General features: G+C 40.0%; 1 protein-coding gene and 1 long non-coding RNA gene across 8 annotated transcripts in view; one reads left to right on the top strand and one right to left on the bottom strand.

The window, feature by feature from the left end:
• Positions 1 to 6,512, top strand: part of LOC309508536 — a 166,443-nt gene extending 159,931 nt beyond the window's left edge. Inside the window, exon 3 of the long non-coding RNA XR_014209516.1 lies at positions 2,378 to 6,512. This is a non-coding gene — a long non-coding RNA (uncharacterized lncRNA). The remainder of the gene's footprint in view (positions 1 to 2,377) is intronic.
• The window catches only part of LOC309508356 (neprilysin-like), a 159,058-nt gene that overhangs the window by 127,111 nt on the left and 16,219 nt on the right, over positions 1 to 15,728 (bottom strand). The window lies entirely within an intron of this gene.

Below are 15,728 nucleotides of genomic sequence, written 5' to 3'. Positions count from 1 at the left end.
ATTGTGCTCGTTTACACTATACAACCTCTACGTCAGGCTTATTTATGTCCTGATAATTATGTGAGATATTGAAAGCTGTTCTCATGATAATCGCAGGAATCAACGTCAACAGCGTCGTCTGCTATCCCTCAGGACTACGTGATAAATACACCTCACAACACCTGAGTTCAGCTGGCAAACTAATTCGTGAGGCATAGCTATCTGATTTATCAAAACGATTCCATTTACACCTGGTCACATAAATGTATTTTTGCGAAACGGATTTAAATTCGATCTTCAATTCTCGCGCTATATGCAGATTTAATGGAGTGCACGTCACCGCAATAAGAGAGAGCAGTAAGCCTGGTAAGATAATTTCGTTTCTTTACTTTTAATGATGAAGATTGTGTGTTAACCGTCTGCGACTTACTTTCACTTTGATTTGCGATAGTTTGCACGTTGGCTTGATGCAGTTGCTCATCTGCGGTGATGCGTGTTCCAGCCATTGACTGTAAAAAAATAGGTTCCAGCGCGTCGTCATATCTGGATATAACATATAACCTATAACACGCTCTCACGCTTTTTATTTATTTATTTATTTTTAGCATTTTTGGGAGGAGTACAATTTACATATGTGGTTTCAACAATATGCATTTACACTTGTCCAGTTTCGTCTGGAATGCGTCTCAGATCTCCTCCTGAAGTGGTTTGAGGGATCGGATTCAAATGCGTTTCGGAGGGCATTTAAACCTGGACTTTTCACGATCGGATAGCTATCCGATCTGAGAAAACGCATAAAGTGGCCAGGTGTAAACAGCCCCCATGACAAAAACATACGCACGAAAGCCGAAAACAAACGCTGGTTGGCCTCTCACGTCCAAATTTGATGAAGTAGTGGGGGAAGTGACGTATGCCGTAAAGCAGTCGAATTTTGTAGTTCTTTTTGTGCTCTGGTTACTACCCGAACACCGAAGTTACATAGTGCCAGTAAAAGCGATACAGACCCTGTCAGGCTATGGCAGACGTGTCATTCAACCTATTGTAAGTCGATGTACCATCACAAGGATCTTGGAAATATATTATGAAGGTTGAAAAGTTACATAGTGTTGCTTTAAAATATGTGTAGCTAAATGTAACAGAATGAGCGCATTTTCTCTTATTTCATTTCAAGTCCCTAACTCACAGAACATTTTTTGGTCAGTTAACCCATTGCTAAGTCCTTAACTTAACCAATCTTAATGTGAAATCTTTCACAGTACAGTTTGGGTCGGTTAACCCTTCCCTGAATCCCTAACATCATTATTCCTATTTGTCAAATCTTTCACAGTACAGTTTTGGTCAGTTAACCCTTCGCTGAGTCCTTAAAGGGGTGGTTCACTTTTATAACTTTAGTTAGAGTGGAATGTTGCTGTTAGAGCATAAACAACATCTGTAAAGTTACAACGCTCAAAGTTCAAAGCAAAGGAAGATATTTGCTTTTAAAGAAATCGTTTTTTAAGGACTACAACAAACGGCTGGTAGGGACAACATGAGATTCCTCCCGGGTTAGTGATATAACTAACCCTAAAATTAACATAAACCCCGCCCCGGGAACATGCAGTCCATGTTGAGAAGAGGAAGAGTTGTTGTAGAAGAGCACATTTGTGAGTCTGCTCAAGCTGTTGCATTCGTCTTTTCACATGCAAAACAGTACGTAACACAAATGCAATAGCATGTCACTCTGTAGGCATCTTACAACAGTTCCCACACAAGCGATTTTATAGATTATCATGACAGAATATGCTAATCAAAGACTTGAAGATAGTTAACTCCACATCAGCAACACAATCATCAAGTCAAGTCACATTTATATATATAGCGCTTTTTACAGTACAGATTGTTTCAAAGCATCTTTACAGAGATAACAGGAAAATGCAACAAAGTTTGTTTCCAGAAGAAAATAGCTTCACAGTCCAGCTGAAGTAAGTTTAGTGATGTTTCATTTTGTTGTAAAAAAGTTATTAATTAAGTTCATTTATATATACTAATGCAGTGCCCGTGCAAAATCAGTTTTTGTGTGTGTTTTTAGTAATTGTTGGTTTGGTGTGTTTGAGTGCTCATTGTTACAATTACACAGCAAAAGTTCAGTGACATTTTTATTTGTGCATGGTTGAAAGCAAATACTGATACTGGCATAATGACTTACAATAAATATGAAAAATTGAACTACACGATTCAGGGAGCAGGCTACACAGTGAACTCTACTACAAGGCTACTACAAATGATGGCTGTGAAAGAGACTGTGAACGCATTGAATAGGATATGTTTAGTTGGTGAATAGTATAGGCTACTATTACACAGTAGCGATAACGTTAAGCGCACCATAATAAAATATAATATTCAGAAGTAAACAGTGTAGCTGACTTATGGTGCGTTCACACCGGACGCGAATAGCGCGTCAGGCGCGAGTGATTTCAATGTTAAGTCAATGCAAAGACGCGTTACGCGCGTAAAAAATTCCTGCGGCGCGAATGAGGCGTAGAGCGCGGCGCGGTAGACGCGAATACGCCTTATTTGCGCGTCAAGTTTGCGCGAATAGCGCGAATTGAGCGTCTGGCGCGTTAAGCGCGTTACGCGCAAATGATTTTATTAGTGCTATTTGTGCATTCACGCGTTTGACGCGAATTCGCGTCTGCCGCCCGAGTTGAAAAATCTGAACTTCTGCGTCAATTCGCGCCGCGTTAACCAATCAGGAGCCTGCTTGCTGCTGTCACGTGGTGAAGTGACAGTTTATAATGTTATTTTATGTTTGGCCTCAATCAATTATTTTGTAATATGACTAAAATGCACAACAAAGCAAATCTTTCACATAAAAACTCGATTTCAATATATGAGAGATACTCATTTTGTATTGAATGCTATTTATTCCATATCTATCTAGATTATATGAAACATAATTATTCTAATGTAAAGACAACAAACACAATTTAGTGTATAAAGACAAAAATCAAAGGACAGGTTTCACTTTTGGAGGCTGGCTCCATTTATTATCAAAACAAAAATAAATGACAGATTAGGTGGGTGCGGGCGAGGGGAACCTCGCGCCGGGCTGTAGAGCGCGGGCTCGTCAGGCAGCAACCACTCGAGGCCGAGGCCTTATGGCCTACGCTGTCCTCGTCAGCGTCCTCACCGTTAGGTCCACCAAACCTAGCTCCTGGAGCAAATTGTGAAACTCCTGAAACCCTCTGGAGGGTCTGGTGGACCCGAGTACAGCGACGATGTCCCCTACGCAGCTGTTTCTGCTCTCCAGAGCATATACGAGCGGTGACTCTCTCGATTAATGCTAATGCTCGATAAACATCTAAAAAAGATGGCCGCCAACGGGTTTCGAAACTTTCGCCTCTGACGCGCGTAAATTTTGCTTCAAACTTTTGTTTTTACGCGCGTCAATTTCGCTCTTGACACGCGAATTAACACAAAGTGGTCAAGCGTCAAACTAGACGCGGCAGGCGCGAATTTGACGCGCTATTCGCGTCCGGTGTGAACGCAGCATTACAGATACACTTAACATCCACAAATAATAAGCACGACGATTCAGGGAGCAGGCTACACAGTGAACTCCGAGAAAACGCTACTTAAGCTCCGCTGCTTACTTCGACCCTCTCTGTCTCTGGTCCTGGGCTGTGCTCACTCAGTGTCAGTGTGAGAGGGGGAGTGGCCAATGGCTAGAGCGGCAAAAGCAGCAAAAGCCAATGTGTGCTTCTTTTACCAATATATTTAACGATATCTTTAAAGCAGAACTATGCAGCTTTGCCGATTTCTTCGCTGTTTTCTCGCTTTTTGCTCACGGGTTTCTCTATAGAGCTCCCCCTACAGCTTCGGAATAGATATTTGACAACACTGTCTTCAAAACTCATTGGCGACTCTCCCCCCTCCCATCTTCTCCCGCTGGTCATGTGCAACGCACGGAGCCATGTCCACTGAGGTATGTATGTATGATACACAGAAGGCAAGCAAATAAATGTTTAGATAGTGTATGTGTGCAGTGCCGTAAAGCAATTTGTTACATCGCGAGACCTGATATCACGCGATACTTTCTGACGCTGAGGCCGGCGGCCCAAAGTTGCAAATGTGTTTTTTCCGCTCACAGGTGCTCGGGGGGTTCGAGACGACCACCATTCAACCCGAAAAATGTCATATAACCATTCCAATGACTCCGAAGCTGTTCGGTTAAGGTAAAAAAGTTACTTAGTTCACCTTTAACGATATCTTTTGCATTTGTAATCCAAACAACGTCAAACTTGGCACTGCACAGTTTGAAATCCATCGGACTAATGGTTCGAGAGATATGCAAATAACAGACACACAGATAGACAGACGTTCCTGTAATTTATAGATAGATACGTAGCTGCTCTGGAGAAAACCGTGATGTCATCGTCCAGTTCAGTTCAGTTCTCATAATAAATAAATGTCAATGCAGGCAGATCAATATTATTGTTAACGTCCCCAACTAAGCAAGGCAAAAGCAAATGGCAACAAAGGTGAAAAAATGCTCAAAAGGCGACAGTGGCAAGGAACCAAAACACCATCAGGAGGCAGGATGGAGAAAAAAAAAACCTTGGGAGAAACCAGGCTCAGTCGGGGGGCCATTTCTCCTATGGCCAACAAACGAACCATCAACTAACCATTCAGAAATGTCCTGTTGCATTCCACATGTTGTCACTTCTTCTTAAGTCTCTCCATCATTGTCCGACTCTAACTTTAAACATAAAAGGCAGAACAGTTTCTGACATTTTAGAGCTTGTCTGCGTGATGTAATCAGAGCTGCTAACACGAGCTCTTGAAGCTCCGCCCTCTGTGCCGGGAGCAGCAGCTCATTTGCATTTAAAGGGGCACACAAAACGACACGTTTTTGCTCACCCTCAAAAAGGGACAATTTTAACATGTTGTAAAAAATAATATGTGGGGTATTTTGAGCTAAAACTTCACATACATACTCTGAGGACATCAGAGACTGATTTTACATCTTGTGAAAAGGGGCATTATACCACCCCTTTAACTTAACTATTTTGATTTGTTGTTTGAAACTGCTCGGAGACGTGGCGTAGTGGTGTGACATTTGAACCGAGGTGTCGGAGCTCGTGTCGAGCATAAATGGGCGTGTCAGATGAAGCCTCCATTCGAGGCTCGTGTGGTTAACGTAGAAATCACGTGACCAATGACAAACGAAGCCTCACTTTCTGTCCAATCACATACGCAAATCCTTTTGTGTGTCAGAATGTTCAAACCCCCAGATCTTACGAGTAATTTTTCATTCAGACAGGGTTTATTTGATTCCTTTGAAAGGGGAAAACGGTATTTTATTTTTGTTTTAAGTTTAATGGTTTGATTTGGTAAAATAAACAAGTCTCTATTTGTTAATTACAGTATTGTTTTAGGAAGAAAACAGCTCATAACAAATAAGGAAACTATTTAATCAAGAGTACCAGTGTACACAAACTTTTTTCTATGTGTATGGTTTACATTTTTGGAGGCACCGTTATAGTTTTCTAGAAAACGCATAACTTTCCAGAGATAATCCAGCCAACTCACCATCTAGCCCAGGTTTTACTGCTTTTTGCGCCCTTAACAGTAGTGTTACATGAAGAATATAAATTATTTCAGGAAGATAAAATATTTGCCATATGCAATTCATATATGTTTACATTATTATTCTATTACATCATGTTGATATTCATACTCACATTATATGCTCCAGTTTAATGGTTAAATGAATTTATCAGAGAGAGAAATTCATCACACACGCACTGTTAGGCTTTTATTTGTGCACGTAACATTAACTATATAGGCCAAGGGAATGCGTGGTGGCTGCTTCGTCCGACGAAGCTTCTTTCTAAGGGTTTTGGCTGCTTTATGTTTAACTAAACACCAGATGGTGCTGTATTCGACACTCTTGAAGCTTTGAATCTATTCCCAGAAACATCAGGGGGAAGCCTCAGTGCTTCATGAGGCTTCATTTTACCCATCCCTAACGCAAAGGCTGAGGATCTAAACACAGTCGTTTTTTAAAGGTTAATCCAAAGATGTAATCCAAAACAGGCAAAAGGTCAAAACACAGGCAAACAATCCACCAGATCCTAGTGATGGCAATACTAGTGATGGCAAACACTGCTTCATGAAGTTTCGAAACCTTTATGAATCTTTGCTTTTATGAATCTATCGCTTTTATATTTTATCTTCTAATTTTAACTTCAGCAAATCAGCACAGTGCTAAATCGACATAGCTTGGCATCAACGTTAAAACTAGAAACTTTTGTGACTGGAAGATTACTACAAAAAAGCGGTTTTCCTATCCGACCAGCCTCCCACTGCCATCAGCTTACGTTCCGGAGAAGGGAAAACACAGCTGCCTACATCCAAAAGGATGAGAAAGAAAATGCCTCTTCTAGAATCTACTTGCTGCACAAACTGCCACAGACTTTTACAAAGGATTGCAGTTCTTGAAACAAAGTTACTTACTTGACTACCAAACCAGACAGAACACACAACAGAGCTTCGTCATGGACGTCCCCAGCATACAGCTAGTGAGTCCCAAGAATATAGTGCTCCTCGACAAGCCATACTGAGTGTAGAGAAACAAGCTGATCAACACAATTATTGATGGCAAGGCAAGGCAAGTTTATTTATATAGCACATTTCATACACAATGGCAATTCAAAGTGCTTTACATAGAAGAAATGAAAATAACAAAAAGAAATAAGAATAATTAAAACGGTTTAGAAAAATAAAATAAAATACAGTACAGTACAAACAGTCGGACGAACAGCGGCACAGTGCTCATTCAGTAAATGCATAGCTAAACAGATGTGTTTTGAGTCTGGATTTGAATGTGACCACTGTAGGAGCACATCTGATCTCTTATGGAAGCTGGTTCCAGCTGCGGCTGGCATAATAGCTAAAAGCGGACTCGCCATGTTTAGAGTGAACCCTTGGTATTTCTAGCTGATATGATCCTAATGATCTGAGTGATCTGTTGGGTTTATATTCAGTGAGCATATCTGCAATGTATTGAGGTCCTAGGCCATTGAATGATTTATATACCAGTAATAATACTTTAAAATCAATCCTAAATCTAACTGGGAGCCAGTGTAAAGACCTGAGGACTGGTGTGAAATGGTCATATTTTCTGGTTCTGCTCAGAATCCTGGCGGCAGCGTTCTGTATGAGCTGCAACTGTCTTATGGTCTTTTTGGGAAGGCCAGTGAGGAGTCCATTACAATAATCCACCCTGCTGGTGATGAAAGCATGCACAAGTTTCTCTAAGTCTTGTCTGGAAACAAAGCATCTAATTCTTGCAATATTTTTCAGATGATAGTATACTGATTTAGTTATTGCTTTGACATGACTACTGAAACTAAGGTCTGACTCTAGTGTCACACCAAGATTCCTGACTTGATTTTTAGTTGTTTGACCCCTAGAGTGAAGGTATGCGTTCACCTTGAGAACTTCATCTTTGTTTCCAAACGCAATGACTTCAGTTTTGTCTTTGTTTAACTGAAGAAAGTTTTGGCACATCCAACTGTTGACTTCATCAATGCATTGGCAGAGGGAGTCAATGCGGCTGTAATCGTTAGGCGATAGGGCTAAGTAGATCTGTGTGTCGTCTGCATAGCTGTGGTAAGCAATTTGGTTCTTTCTCATTATTTGGCTCATTGGGAGCATATACAGGTTGAACAGGAGTGCCGCAAGAATTGAGCCTTGAGGGACTGTGGACATGTCATGGATGTCCACTCAGACTTATGGTCTCCTATACTCACATAATAACCTCTCCCATCTAATTATGACCTGAACCATTTTAGGACTATCCCAGAAAGCCCCACCCAGTTTTCCAGCCTGTCAAGAAGTATGTTGTGATCGACAGTGTCAAATGCAGCACTGAGGTCGAGTAGTACCAGCACTGATAATTTGCCTGAATCAGTATTTAAGCGAATATCGTTTATTATCTTTATGAGCGCTATCTCTGTGCTGTGGTGCGGTTGGAAACCAGATTGAAAATGGTCAAAGTATCCATTCGAGCCTAAGAATTTGTTCAGCTGATTGAAGACAACTTTTTCAATGATCTTGCCTATGAAAGGAAGATTTGAGATCGGTCTATAGTTGCTTAATATGGTCTTATCCAGATTGCTCTTTTTCAGGAGGGGCTTGACAACTGCAGTTTTCAGGGAGTTTGGAAAACTCCCAGAGAGAAGTGAGGCATTTACCACTTCTAGAAGATCTGCTTCTAAACTGTTTAACACACTTTTGAAAAAAGAGGTGGGAAGTGTGTTAAGAGCGCAGGTTGATGTTTTAAGGTGCTGTATGGTTTCTTCCAAAATTTTGCCATCAATTTCTTTGAAATTAGACATAGTAACTACTTTCTCAGGTGGTCTGATCTGTCTGACCCAAGCGCAACTCAAGGATATGCTGATCACCTTTCTGATATTATTGATTTTCTCAGAGAAGAAAGAAGGAAACTCACTGCACTTGCTGTCTAAGAGCATTTCACTGGGAATCTGGCTTGGGCCAGTTTGTCAGTCTCGGTTTGTCAGTCTCTCTACAGTAGCAAAAAGAGTGTGTGTGTTGTTTAAATTGCTGTTTATAATATTTGAGAAGAAAGTCTGTCTAGCTTTGCCTAGTTCCATATTGAAAGCATGAAAGCTGTCTTTGTAGATGTTATAATGGACTACAAGTTTTGTCTTCCGCCACATGCGCTCTGCTTTTCTGCATTGTCTTTTCATATTGTGCACCGCTGTTGAGTTTCTCCAAGGTGCTTTTTGTCTGCCATTCTTCTTCCTGACTTTCACAGGAGCAATATCATCAATTACAACTTTTGAGTTAAAAGAATCAAGGAGAAGAGCAATATCATCAATTACAACTTTTGAGTTAAAAGAATCAAGGAGAAAATCAACAGAGTCAGCAGATATGCTTGGTGTTAAGGATATAGCCTTCATAAATAGTACACTAGTGTTCTCATTTAAGCATCTCTTCTTGACAGACACAGATCTAGCTTCAATGGCAGGAGAGATCAATATATCAAAGAAAATACAGAAATGATCAGACAGTGCTACATCCTTAATAACAATCAATGAAATGTTTAGACCCTTACTGATAAGTAAATCTAGAGTGTGTCCACGATTGTGTGTGGGTCCATGTACATGCTGAGTCAGATCAAAAGTTTTTAAAACAGTTTTGATTTCTTTTGCCATATTGGTTTCTGCATTATCTATGTGAATGTTAATCTTCAGCAATGGCAAAACAGTCAAACTCTGAGGTAATTGTTGATAACAGTTCTATAAAGTCCTCAGCAAAGGCTGGAGAGTATTTTGGAGGCCTGTAAATAATAAGTAAAATGCGTGGAGCACCTTTTAACACAATACCCAGATATTCGAAAGACGGGTAATTCCCAAATGATATTTGCTTACATTGATGGATATCTTTAAAAAGAGCAGCTAGACCCCCACCTCTCTTAACAGCTCTGCAGACACTCATAAAAGTAAAGTTAGGAGGGGATGTTTCATTGAGGATTGTTGCACTGCAGCTGTCTTCAAGCCAGGTTTCATTTAGAAGCATAAAATCCAGGTTGTTTGTGGTTATTAATATCCAGTTCTCCTGTTGCTCAGTTTATTATTTGTCACAAGGTAAGGCTATTTTCGATTCTCTGCTTATTTTTTAATTTTAGATTCGCAAAAATCTGTATTTTAATTAGACGCGTTCGTATTTAAAATAACAGCCGCGTCTGATCAGTGTTGCAGTTTGAATTTTATTGCACTTAAAGGTAGGGTAGGTAGGATTTTTATAAAAAAAACTTTTTTTCAAATTTGTTTAAACTGTCTTTATATACCAATACATAATTAAAATGTAAGTGCTCTGAAAAAGAGAATATAAAAATCGAGTGACTGTAGACCTTTTAATCTGCAATAAACACAGCTCATTATTTCCATCCGGGACGAAACAATTGATTGGTTTGGGTGACTGTCACTCACTCTCGCAACCATGGCTACCACCACTGTTGCTACAAGATCTGCCCATATGCGCGCGCACCCGTTTGATTTGAGGAGTGCAAGAGAGGCGCGGAACCTACGAAGAGTAAAATTATGGCAGAGAAAGAGCATTCAAAATTCAAAGCACCTGCATATGCAGGCAGCGAAGGCAAACAAGGCAAAAACTACTTCCTCGGACCCTGGTTGCCCGCACTCTTGAACGACCTCCTCTGCTTCGCCCTCGACCCCGGACCTGTCCTCGAACCGACACCGGAGTGTAACGTTAGTCCTCATCAGAGTCAACAATGTTTTCATCATGGAAACTCTTACATGCAAAACACCGTATATGTTATGAATCTTACACGAAATTCACCTTCATCACAGTGTAACTGATGGTAATGGAAAAACGTGTATCAATGCAACCTGTTTTTAGCTTTGCCTTATAAATATAGCTCGTTACCTGTAAATATAGCTCGTTACCGAATCAAACTAAATATATTTTAAACTTTACCAGTATCGATATGCTAGCTTGATAGTGAGTACTAAAAGCCATCTTATTTGTTTATATTTATAGTGATAAAGTTAGGTATTTTATTACATGTGATTCTGACATGATGTCACTGCATGCACTGTGCGCTCCTTCCTCTCCACTCGTCTCAGGTAAATAAATGCGTCTTCCAACTGAGCCTGAGCGTTTGGCGTCGTGCGTTCATGTGTTTTGGGGGCGTGGCTTTGGAAGGAGCCCAGAAGGGAGGGGGTGGAGTGAATGGAAATAATTAGCTGTGTTTACAACAGTCGTGAAAGGTCTACAGACACTCGATTTTTATACTCTCTTTTTCAGAGTACTTACATTTTAATTATGTATTGGTATATAAAGACAGTTTAAACAAATTTGGAATGTTTTTTTTTTTTTTTTAAAAATCCTACCTACCCTGCCTTTAAGTGTAGCTCTGTCAAACAGCTAGTTTCAATTTCTCCCATTTTCGGGACATTCGCATTTGCTGTGCTAATTTCGAGGGCCGAGGCAGCTGTCCTCACTCAAACGTTTGAAAACATTATATCTATGTAGTGTGCACGCTGTCGCGGAAGCGTTCAGCTCTCGTGTTCATCCTTCTCGTGTAAAGACCATCGACTCTACCTGTGCGACTCCACCAAGCAAGGACACCAGTAAGGCACTTAATTATCTTCCTTTCCAACCTTTCTCCTATTTTCCTTACAACATGTGCTTTCAATACATTCCTGTTGTCTCTCGACATCGCTCTTTCATCACGCACAGAAGGCAGCGCAATACTGCTTATCTGCGTCCCATTCTCTCATCCTCACATACACCTCTCTCTCTTTCTGTGGGTCAATGGAATTGTCAGTCAGCAGTCAATAAAGCTGACTTTATTCCAGCCTTTGCATCTCATTCTGCTCTTAGTATCTTGGGCTTGACTGAGACCTGCGGACGGTTGCATAAACATAGCCATAATGTTAAGACAGTGTCTTAAGTTCTAGTATGACCTACTAGCAGTTAGTCAGGGGCAGTCAGTCTTAGTTTTCGGTATCAAAGTAGGCTTATCTACGTTTTTATGTAACTGATTTGAAAAAGCTATGAACCATCTCAAAGAAAATAAATTGATGTCTAACTTGTAAGACTAGTCTTAGAGGTTATGCAACCGGCCCCTGGATTTGTCCAGAAGACTCAGCAACCCCTGCTGCTCTCTCTAACAACTTCTCTTTCTCTCACACCCCTCGCCAGTCTGGGAGGGGTGGGGGTACAGTTCTTCTCATTTCTAACAATTGGAAATACTCAACTCTCTCTTCTCTATGCAATAACAACTCGTTTGAATATCATGCCATTACACTTACAACTCCAATTAACCCTCTGGGGCCTGAGGTGTTTTTGGGGCCCTTGAGATGTTTTGACATGCCCTGACATTTGTGCTTATTTCAGCTACAACATACCATTGGCCAACATGTAATTTAGCTGTATTCAGCACAAACTCTGCTACAATAATATATGTTTGCATTTTATAGAAAAAACATATTATGCGTGGTTAGTACGTTTTGGGAAAAACATTGTCAATGCAATAAGGCCATTTAACACATACTGAATAGTTCTCCACAAGACTTTTGAATGACTATTCTTGTAGGCTAGAATTTTTTCTACAAAATGATGTGAAAATCATTCTGACCACTCTTTCACAAACAACAATATAACGATTTTAATTTTGCATGTCAGTTTTTGTGTCAGCACTGCTGTATGCGTGGGCCATGAATATTAATGTAATTCACACCAGGGGTGTGACTAAAGACACTCCCCCAATAGCTAATGGCCCATCAAGGTGCTGTGAGGCAGCCTGAACAAAGAATGATGAACTAAGAATGATTCACTGATGAATAAAAAGTTAAAAAGAACAGCATTTATTTAAAATAGAAATCTTTCCTAACAATGTAAAGACTTAAAGTTATTACTATCACTTCATACATCCTTTCCAAAAAAGAAAGAAAAAAAGACCAAACTTGTTTTTTTTATTAAAAAATATATTTTTATTCAAAGAATCCTGAAAAAACTATCACAGGTTATAAAAAAATATATTAAGCAGCACAACGGTTCCAACATTGATTTAAAAATCATTGCCGTTCTCTGTGACACACCACAGAGCTCTGTTATAAGTTGCTCCATAAACTCCTTATGGGACAAGTTACCATGTAGCTCTTTGTGCACAATGAAAGAGTTGGTGGAAGCAATGTTCAAGAAGTGTAGAAAAATCTTACTGTACCACTTCATGGTTTTGTGCTGTGTTGTGTAGTACTGTAACAGCTGATCAGACAGGTCAATGTGTTTGTTGTATGCAGTCACAGGTAAAGCCCTGCATTTCAGCCCGAGCCCGACGGGCCCCGACTTTTTTACGCCCCTAGGGCCGGGCTTCGGGCCAATTTTCACGTCATAGTCACATGCGGGCCGGGCCACTGGCCTTTTTTGGGTTATCCTTCTTTTTATATTTTTAGACATTAAAAAAATATGAGAAGTTGACGTCGACGATAGAAAAACAAACATAGAAAGACATTTAATAACCTCATAACTTTCATAATCTTATAATTACACTGACATGATTGACATGACAGTCTCACGCACGCACGCACGCACGCACACAGAAGGTTTCCCGTCAGCGCAACCAACGATTCACCTCATGTGCAAATAATGGAGAATATTAAGAGAAAAATCGCAGAGTGATAGAAGAGAGGACTGGGTTAAAATCTTCCACTGTGGATGCTATTCTTTTTCTCCACGATGCTCTGTAAGAGACTGTTCTAACTTTTCGTTTGATTGGACTTTATTTTCATTTAACTGTTGGAAACTACTGGAAAAAAGAATGGCCATGTTCTGTGGTGCATTTTTGAGGTAAGATAACCTGCAAGTTTGTTTTTGATTTATTTAATTTAATTTGTTTAGATTGGCTATTGCTCATTTCGTTTGCAAGCGCTGTTGCGAGCAGCCTGAGCCTGCCTCAGTATTTAAAAAAATTTTTACTCACTGTGGTTTAATAAATAAACATCAGACTAACTGTCTGTGTGATATGCTTGAAGTGTTTTATATCTTTGGATTTTATTGTAGCCAAGTAAAGTATTAGCGTTGATTTTTTTTTTTTTAAATGCTCCAAACATTTGTCTAAATGAACTTAATAAAGAAATGAAAACAAAAGAAACATAACTAACAAAACGGACATATTTTAATGGCTGAAAATAGGGCAAACTGCTGCTGTGAAAAAAAAAAAAAAAAAAAACGGGCTCGGGTCGGACTTGGGCTGATAATTCTGATAAGCTGTCGGACACGGGTCGGGCTAGGGCCTGAGCGTCTTGGGCCAGGGCTGGGCTCGGGCCTAGATTTGAGGCCCGTGCAGGGCTCTAGTCACAGGAGCAGGACATGGAAATGTCTTTGTCCTCCATGTATCTTGTGTTTTCACCAAGCGGCAACATTCTAATCTGAAAAATGAAGCCTACCCGGAAGTGCGAAAAACTGCAATACATCGAAAATCCGCTAGGGGAAGGTCCCAAAAGGGAGCAAATGTCCATACACCCCCATGTTAAAATGTCCGTTTTCACAGCATAAATTCATGTTTTTACAGGTTGGTCCCATGGATTTTTATTGTATTTTTCGATAGGTTCCGAGTGCCTGACAACTGTGCGGGGGGTGAATTTTTTTCTAACTCGTTAGTTTAGATCGTATTTAGAAATAAAATGTATGACAAATAAGGGTGCGATTGACAGCTTGATTGACAGCTGACAACGAGCATAGGCTGCGCCGAGTGGAATTCCTGAAATTTGACGTCTCAGCCATGATCTGACACAACACATCATACCTGTAAGTTATCCTTTCTGAACATTTGTATTGAAATATGGCGCCGCCCATACCCCCCATAAACGGCCTCAAAACCGTTCTTCAGAAGTCTATGGGTGACGTCACAGACGCTTTGTCCATATTTTTTACAGTCTATGGTTTTCACCCTCCTCTGCGCAGTGTCTCCTGTATAAGCAGGATGGATGGTAGGCCTGCTGGTTAGCCTTGGCTCTCTTCGGGACAGGTGCTTGGACAAGTTCATTGTCACATCTGAAAAAAAACAAAAAAAAACACGTGAGCATGCTGATAACACAATTAAAGAAATTGTATTATCATTATCAATCACTAATGGCCATGGATAAAAAAGACAAGTTTTTTGTCATTTCACACAAGAATAGGTAGGCTACTTTTATATTATGATGATGTAAACACAATTAGGCTACATTTCATCTGTAAAATATTACGTCTATGCACTTACTCAGTATGATTCTCTATCGCACTGAGAACTGAACAACACCTGCGTTCCCCTCTGCGGTGCTGGAGAAGGAGAGCTTGATGCAGACACATTCCTAAAAACAACAACAACAAAATAAAACTGTTAGCATACATTATTCAAAGTAAACTGATGAGCAATTGATGGTTATGGACACACAATGTATATATCTGTTGATAGGCCATAGGACGGATAAATATCTATTGATGGTCCGTAGACCGCGTCACCGCGAGTATCTGTTGATAGGCCATATAGACCGCACGCATTTAGTGACAGACGCAATGAACGGATCGTTCCCGAACGACACATCGCTACATTTAAAAAATATACACCTGTATTCACAAACATCTGTGCATAAGGCAGTATTGAAGCATAAGCAGTGTCAAAGGCAAACCAAAACCGAACATTTATATAAAAATATAATGTATTTAGACAGTATCACATATTTTACCAGAGGCTGAAATATATTTGCACTAAATCACATTATATAACCTAAGCAGATATTCGCAAACAAGCTACATTCCGCATAAGGCAGTATTTTAGCATTTTAATCAGTGTCATAAGCTAATCAAAACTGAGTGAAATATATTTAATATACAAATATGTTTAAAGAGCAATATCACATTTAAAAAAGTTTACACTTGAGCATATACATGAATGTTAGGAATATTGTAAGGCAATCGTTCCTGTAAGATGTCAAAAGCTAGCCAAAACTAGGCAAAATATAGTCAGAAAATTCATATGAGTTCCATATTATCAGAAAAGGAATTATATAACAGTAAACAACTTACTCCGAACTTGTATCCTTGGCGGGATCAGTTCGCTCTTGAAAATGCTGTCGTTCGTCGTCCGAGTTGCAATCTTTCTCTGAGGAAAAGGTGAATTCTTCCTCGCAGCCGACCTCAGGGGGTTAAGATCCATATTGTAGTCATAT

This window comes from Leuciscus leuciscus (assembly GCF_965113295.1).
Source record: "Leuciscus leuciscus genome assembly, chromosome: 10".
Classification (NCBI taxonomy): domain Eukaryota; kingdom Metazoa; phylum Chordata; class Actinopteri; order Cypriniformes; family Leuciscidae; genus Leuciscus; species Leuciscus leuciscus.
Note: the sequence above shows the minus strand (reverse complement) of the source record. Positions and strands in the feature narration are given on the sequence as shown.